This window comes from Lipotes vexillifer, unplaced genomic scaffold (assembly GCF_000442215.2).
Source record: "Lipotes vexillifer unplaced genomic scaffold, Lipotes_vexillifer_v1.1 scaffold72, whole genome shotgun sequence".
NCBI lineage: Eukaryota > Metazoa > Chordata > Mammalia > Artiodactyla > Lipotidae > Lipotes > Lipotes vexillifer.
In genome coordinates, this window is record NW_006769482.1 from 839,875 (window position 1) to 847,481 (window position 7,607).

Consider the following 7,607-nt stretch of genomic DNA (forward strand, 5'->3'; position numbering starts at 1 on the left):
ATATTGGATTATAGATGAACTAACTCAAATGGTTAAAGAACACTTATAGAAAGTCTGCAGTTAACACCATTCCTTATGATGAAAGTCTGAATGCTTTCTTCCTAAGACAGAGAGCAGGACAAGAATGTTCACTCTCAGTAGGCTTACTCATTATAATACTGGAAATTATAGATACTGAAAATGGCAAGGAAAAGGAAAGGCACACGAATTCTAAAGGAAGAATAAAATCATCACTATTTGCAGGAGACATGATTATCTATGTACCTGTAGATTTAAAAAATCTACAAAAAACTTCTAGAATTAATAAATGAGTTCAGCAACATTGCAAGATTAACATGCAAGAATCAACTGCATTTTTATATAATAACAATGAATATTCAGAAAACATAATTTAAAAACACCACTTGTAATGACTGAAAAAAATGAAGTACTTAGGTATAAATCTAATAAAATACATATAGAACTTGTATACTGAAAACTATAACCTGCTGGTGAAAGAAACCAAGCAGATCTAAGTAAATGAAGAGTCATTGTTTTTGTGACTTGGAAGACTCAACATAGTAAACATGCCAATTATCCTTAAACTGATCATAGATTTAAAGCACTTATTATTGACATCTCAGCAAGGTTTCTTTTTTTTTATTTAATTTAATTTATTTTTTGTACAGCAGGTTCTTATTAGTTATCTATTTTTTACATATTAATGTATATATGTCAATCCCAATCTCCCAATTCATCACACACACACACACACCCCACTGCCACTTTGCCCCCTTGGTGTCCATATGTTTGTTCTCTACATCTGTGTCTCTAGTTCTGCCTTGCAAACTGGTTCATCTGTACAATTTTTCTAGATTCCACATATATGTGTTAATATATGATATTTGTTTTTCTCTTTCTGACTTACTTCACTCTGTATGACAGTCTCTAGATCCATCCACATCTCTACAAATGACTCAGTTTTGTTCTTTTTATGGCCAAATAATATTCCATTGTATACATGTACTACATCCTCTTTATCCATTCGTCTGTCAATGGACATTTAGGCTGCTTCCATGACCTGGCAATGTAAATAGTGCTGCAATGAACATTGGGGTGCGTGTGTCTTTTTGAATTATGGTTTTCTCTGCCCAGTAGTGGGATTGCTGGGTTATATGGTAATTCTATTTTTAGTTTTTTAAGGAACCTCCATACTGTTCTTCATAGTGGCTGTATCAATTTACATTCTCACCAACAGGGCAAGAGAATTCCCTTTTCTCCACACCCTCTGCAGCATTTCTTGTTTCTAGATTTTTTTTGTATTAGAAAGAAGATCTCAAATGAAAGATCTAAGTTTCTACCTTAAGAAACTAGAAAAAGAAGGACAAATTAAGGTGAAGAAAGAAGAAAGGAAGATAAGAACAGACATCAATGAGATAGAAAATTGAAATAATAGGGAAAAATCAAACAAACTACAGCTGGTTCTTACAGAAGATCAACAAGATTGATAATTTAATAGCCTGACTTATCAGGAAAGAAAGAGAAAGTAAAAATTACAAACGTCAGACATTAGAGTCTATCACTAAGCTCCTACAGACATTAAGAAAATATTAACAATATTATGAACAACTTTATGCCAGTAAATTCAATGATTCAGATGAAATGAACAAATTATTTCAAATATTCAAAGCAATAAAGCTCATCCAAAAAGTAATAAATAACTTTTATAACCCTATGACTATTAAAGAAATAGAATCTGTAGTTAAAAATCTTTCTCACAAAAAAACCTTTAAACCAACATGGTTTCACTTGTGAATTCTACTAAACATTTAAGGAAGAAATAATGTCAATTCCACACAGACTCTTCCAGAGAACTAAAAAGGGGGAACATTTCCTGACCCAGTCCATGAGGACAGCATTACCCTCATACCTAAAATAGATAAAGACATTACAAGATAACTACAGACTAATATTCCTCATAAACATGAAGATAAAAAAAAACTTAGCTAAGATAATGAAAAAGGATAATATCTCATGGAATACAAGGTTGGTTAATATTTTTAAAAAATAAGTGTAATTCAGTATGTCAACAGACTTAAAAATATACATATGATCATCTCAGTTGATGCTGAAAAAGCATTTGATAAAACCCAAATCCATTTTTGATTTTTAAAATATGCAAACTTAACCAAAACAGCATTTACAAAAAGTCATACAGCTTCCATTATGCTTAATGGTAAAAGATGGTATTCTTTCTCCCTAAGATCAGTATCAAGGCAAGGATATTTGAACTCACCATTTTTATTCTTCATTGTACTGGAGATTCTAGCTAGTATACTAAGGCAAAAAAAAAAAAAAGTACTAAAATCATACAGATTGGAATGGAAGAAATAGAATTGCCTCTATAAGCAGCTGACATGATTGTCTATACAGAAAATTCCTAAGAATCTAAAAAAGAACACTAGTGAGTTTAGCAACACTAGTGAGTTTAGAACAATTGCAGGATATAAGGTCAATATAAGTGAATTATATTTCTATATAGTAGCAATGTACAACTGGAACTTGATAAGTAAAATATTACCTGTACAATTGTATCAAAAATCATGTAACAATTTAACAGTGTATGTGCTATGTCTGTATGTTGAAACTGCAAGTCAGTGATGAAAGCTTAAGATGTCCTAAATAAATGGACAGATATCATGTTTATAGATTGGATTACTCAATATGATTGAGCTGTCAATTCTTCACAATCTCATCTATAGATTTCTTGTTATTCCAATTAAATTTCTAGAGATATTTTTTCATAGAAATTAACAAGCTGATTCTGAAATTTATAAGTGAAAAATAAAGGGCTAGAAAAGCTAAAATAATTTTGGAAAAGAACAGATTTGGACAACTCATACTACCTGATTTCAAGACTTTATGTATAGCTACAGTAATTGAGGCAGAGGGGTTTTGGCAAAAGGTCAGTAAAGAGAGAGTCTAGGAATAGACATGCACATATATGGCCAAATGATTTTTGTGTGTGGGTGGGTGGCTGTGTTGGGTCATCATTGCTGCACACAGGCTTTCTCTAGTTGCGGCGAGCGGGGGCTGCTCTTCATTGTGGTGCACAGGCTTCTCACTGCGGTGTCTTCTCTCGTTTCAGAGCACGGGCTCTAGGGGCATGGGCTTCAGTAGTTGCAGCACGCAGGCTAAGTAGTTGCAACATGCGGGACCTAGAGCATGTGTGCTTCAGTAGTTGTTGTGCATGGGCTCTAGGGTGAGTGGGCTTCAGTAGTTGTGGCGCATGGGCTCAATTGTTGTGGCTCGCAGGCTCTAGTATGCAGGCTTAGTAGCTGTGGTGCACAGGCTTATTTGCTCCACAGCATGTGGGACCTTTCTGGACCGGGATCAAACCTGTGTCCCCTGTGGATTCTTAACCATTGCACCACAAGGGAAGTCCCAAACAACTGATGTTTTATAAAGGCACAAAGACAATTTAATTGAAACAATATAGTCTTTTCAGCAAATAGTGCTGAAACAATTGAATGTCCACACGCATAAATAAATAAACAAACTTATATCCATACTTCATATCATATAAAAAATTAACTCAATAGGACCATAGATCTAAATGTAAAACTAGAACTATAAAATTTAAGAACACATAGAAGAAAAATTTTGTTACCTTGAGTTAGACAAAGATTTCTTAGATAAAGCACCAAAAGCATGATTCATAAAAGGAAAAAATTAATCAATTGGACTTCATGAAATTTAAGAACTTCTTCATTTTAAAAATCACTGTTAAGGAAATGAAAGGACAAAACACAGACTAGCAGAAAAGATGACACAAATGGCAAAAGCACAAAAAAAGATGTTCAGTGTCATTAGTCATTAGGGAAATGCAAAGTGAAACCACAAGGAGGTACCACTTCACTATTAAAAATGGCTAAAATATTTTTGAAAAGAAAAGTGACAATACCAAATGCTAGTAAGAATGTGGATCAACTACAACTCTCATATATTGTTTGTGAAAATGCAAAATAATATGGCTACTTTGAAAAGCAGTTCAGCAGTTTCTCATAAAGTTAAACACATAATTGTCAAAAAATCCTGCAATTCCAGTATTAGGCATTTACCCATGTAAAATGATAATTTATGTTCACATAAAAACCTTTATTCAGCACCCTCGCTTGCTCTCAGGCTCTCCCCACCCTTCGCAGCGCCCACCCTCCCCACGGTTTTGCATCATCACGCAGGGAGGGGCTGGGGGCGGAGCCGAGTGGATGAAAGGCTCTTGCTGCTCCAGCCAGGAGTCAGGACTCTGCCTCTGAGGTGGGAGAGCCAACTTCAGAACACTCGTCAAGAAGAGACCTCCCAGCCCCACATAATATCAAACGGCGAAAATCTCCCAGAGATCTCCATCTCAACACCAGCACCCAGCTTCGCTCAACGACCAGCAAGCTACAGTGCTGGACAACCTATGCCAACCATATAGCAAAACAGGAACACAACCCCACCCACTAGCAGAGAGGCTGCCTAAAATCATAATAAGTCCACAGACACCCCAAAACACACCACCAGACGTGGACCTGCCCACTAGAGAGACAAGATCTAGCCTCATACACCACAACACAGCCACTAGTCCCCTCCACCAGGAAGCCTACACAACCCACTGAACCAACCTTAGCCACTGGAGACAGACATCAAAAACAACGGGAGCTACGAACTTGCAGCCTGCAAAAAGGTGAACCCAATCACAGTAAGATAAGCAAAATGAGAAGACAGAAAAACACACAGCAGATGAAGGAGCAAGATAAAAACCCACCAGACCTAACAAATGAAGAGGAAATAGGCAGTCTACCTGAAAAAGAGTTCAGAATAATGATAGTAAAGATGATCCAAAATCTTGGAAATAGAATGGACAAAATGCAAGAAGCAGTTAACAAGGACCTAGAAGAAATAAAGATGAAACAGACAATGATGAACAACACAATAAATGAAATGAAAAATACTCTAGATGGGATCAATAGCAGAATAAATGAGGCAGAAGAACGGATAAGTGACCTGGAAGATAAAATAGTGGAAATAACTACTGCAGAGCAGAATAAAGAAAAAAGAATGAAAAGAACTGAGGACAGTCTCAGAGACCTCTGGGACAACATTAAACGCACCAACATTCGAATTATAGGGGTTCCAGAAGAAGAAGAGAAAAAGAAAGGGACTGAGAAAATATTTGAAGAGATTATAGTTGAAAACTTCCCTAATATGGGAAAGGAAATCGTTAATCAAGTCCAGGAAGCACAGAGAGTCCCATACAGGATAAATTCAAGGAGAAATACGCCAAGACACATATTAATCAAACTGTCAAAAACTAAATACAAAGAAAGCATATTAAAAGCAGCAAGGGAAAAACAACAAATAACACACAAGGGAATCCCCATAAGGTTAACAGCTGATCTCTCAGCAGAAACTCTACAAGCCAGAAGGGAGTGGCAGGACATACTGAAAGTGATGAAGGAGAAAAACCTGCAACCAAGATTACTCTACCCAGCAAGGATCTCATTCAGATTTGATGGAGAAATTAAAACCTTTACAGACAAGCAAAAGCTGAGAGAGTTCAGCACCACCAAACCAGCTTTACAACAAATGCTAAAGGAACTGCTCTAGACAAAAACACAAGAGAAGGAAAAGTCCTATAATAACGAACCCAAAACAATTTAGAAAATGGGAATAGGAACATACATATCGATAATTACCTTAAATGTAAATGGACTAAATGCTCCCACCAAAAGACACAGATTGGCTGAATGGATACAAAAACAAGACCCATATATATGCTGTCTACAAGAGACCCACTTCAGACCTAGAGACACATACAGACTGAAAGTAAGGGGATGGAAAAAGATATTCCATGCAAATGGAAACCAAAAGAAAGCTGGAGTAGCAATTCTCATATCAGACAAAATAGACTTTAAAATAAGGACTATCAGAAGAGACAAAGAAGGACACTACATAATGATTAAGGGATCGATCCAAGAAGAAGATATAACAATTGTAAATACTTATGCCCCCAACATAGGAGCACCTCAATACATAAGGCAAATACTAACAACCATTTTCTGAAACTCACTAGTGTAAAGAGTATGAATTGACCAGAATTGGCTTAGTCAACTTAGGTGGATATGGAAATGACCACCAGAGGGTGCAGCGGGAATGGCAACTGACCTGGATTTGGAAGATGAGACACTGATCCCGAAATAACCAGGTTAAGTAGGAACTAAATAGTTGGTGGGAATGAAAGAAAGTTTTCTGGGTAGAAAACACAGCATAGGCAAAAGGTGGGGCAGGTAGAGAGTTTTTCCAAGAACATAAGGGAGTTCAATTTAAATGGAACTTTGATTTCAAGAATATAGTTACCAGTAATAAGACCAAAGAGGGAAATAAGCTTTAATCATGAAGAGTCAAGTATTAAGAATGTTTACATTTTCCTTAAGGCTATGTTTGTATAAATTTTATGCAACAATTCCAGTACAATTGATACCATAATTCCATGCAACACATATCCTGCACTAACATTAATTTGAAGATTTGGAACTACTTTCATAAAATTGATTCATACTTATTTCTTGAAGTCAGTCTTCTGTTGCCTTAACTGAGAATAAGTTGTTATTATTATATACTATCTTACTATCTTACAAGAGACTAAAATTCAACAACAGACCGATGTTTACAGGTAATGAGGGAATGGTATATATTAATGACAATAAAGCAGAAATGTTGGAAGTGATAATAACTTAGTAGTTCTTCAATAAATTTGTAGCCTGATGGTTTTATCACCTCTATAGGATATTGCATATTTCTTCCTCTTTCAAATACTTCTAAGACTCTTAATGAGAAATTTTGTTTTTTATTTGCCAAGCAATTATTTTGAGTTTCTGATCTTTTTTAAACCCCATTTGTAGTCCCATTGCATGGGTACAACAGGCAGGACAGCCCAGAATAATTTTAAGAATAAAAAGTTGTGACCCTGGTTATATTTTCAAGATGGTTTTAGTAGAAGACTCAAAAATTGAGGTTTTGATATTTATTCTCGTAAGTAATAAACATATGAAATATTTGGTCCAGATTATAAGACGTTTTGTTCTTCCTTCATTTTTATCCCATTACAATGCAGTAAGACATTATGTTCTGTGAGAGAACGGATCTCAATGATAATATCAAAGTGGGAAACATTTTTCAGAAGAAATCCCCTGAATCAAAATAAGTGAATAATATCTTAAAATACATACAGCTAAATTAAAAGTTACTTTTATTATAATCTGATACACAATAGGAAGTGGAAAAATTATTTTACAGTATCACACATACACTGGCATTCTTTACATTCTAAAGTAAGACACATTTGTAATTGAACACACTAGACAATGAGAATGTTTTATGATATGGAGCTTCTTGAAAGGAGTTGTTACCTTATCTGATTATAAGAGATTTTGGCTGTTTCATGTTTCCTCTTTACTGGGGGTCATAAGGGCATAAATATCATATGAAGCAAGAATAAATGGAGAAACGTAAGAAACTTTCACAGGATAGTCAAAGAGCCTAAACTATGACATGATAGGCATATATCTTAGAAACAGGCAGTT